We start from the raw sequence: 299 nt of genomic DNA on the forward strand, positions 1-299 counted from the left end.
TGCCGAGTCACTCTACACGTGGTCTCTCTATTCTCCGGCGGGGCCCGGCCTGGCTGTCAGCACCCAGCAGGATAGAGCCTGATGTTTATCAGCTCCTGGCCAACCAGGTTCCCTTTTGAAGAGGCACACTTTTAAAAGGTGCTTTTTTTTAGGAGTTGAAATGTTTTAACTCTCAAATTGTCAACTATTTGCACAAGGATTCCATGCAAGATAGAAAATGCCGTGTTTAAAACTCATTTCTGAATCATGGTTCTCAAAGTAAGTCAAGTGGGGGTTGCAAGGTAGCCAAAGGTATCGTC

Source organism: Capra hircus, chromosome 29 (assembly GCF_001704415.2).
Source record: "Capra hircus breed San Clemente chromosome 29, ASM170441v1, whole genome shotgun sequence".
In the NCBI taxonomy this organism is placed as follows: domain Eukaryota; kingdom Metazoa; phylum Chordata; class Mammalia; order Artiodactyla; family Bovidae; genus Capra; species Capra hircus.